The sequence below is a fragment of the Astatotilapia calliptera genome, chromosome 23 (assembly GCF_900246225.1).
Source record: "Astatotilapia calliptera chromosome 23, fAstCal1.2, whole genome shotgun sequence".
Lineage (NCBI taxonomy): Eukaryota > Metazoa > Chordata > Actinopteri > Cichliformes > Cichlidae > Astatotilapia > Astatotilapia calliptera.
Window position 1 is genome coordinate 4,960,011 of NC_039323.1, and position 565 is coordinate 4,960,575.

The following is a 565-nucleotide window of genomic DNA, read 5'->3' on the forward strand; positions in this document are numbered from 1 at the left end:
CTTTTGTAACGTTTAATTTGTTTCAATGTTAGAACAACCGTGTCCTGCTTAAGTATTACGACGCAAAACCAAAACGGATGAAGTTAAGTGTGGGCTAAGCTTTGTTGCTCGGCACTGAATATTTCAGTGAAGATGAGGATGTGATGATGAGCAAAGAGCAACTGACTCTCTCTCTCAACTCCTTAAAAGCTGGTTCTTATCCCCAATGACTTTCAAGGACCCAAACAGCCTGCAAACTGTTAAACCGCCTCCCCTCCTCCCAGCCTGAATGCCAACAGAGGCTCATGTGGATGCATTCTCACAGGGAACCAACAGACCTGAGGATTTGCAGTACTGTCTATCAAACCTACTCAAGAGAAGCGTCTGGTCTGTCTGTCTGATTGACCACCCAACCACGATTGCACTCCCAGAGATTGCAGTGAGAGATTACCTTTTTGGTGAACCTCATCTATTTTTTTTTTTTTTTTTTTTTTTTTTTAAGTGGCCTTACCTTTCACTAAAAAAATGAGACACTTGGGGACAAATGGGGGTGGGAATGTTTCCTGTTTGTTTTTTAAACTTTCTG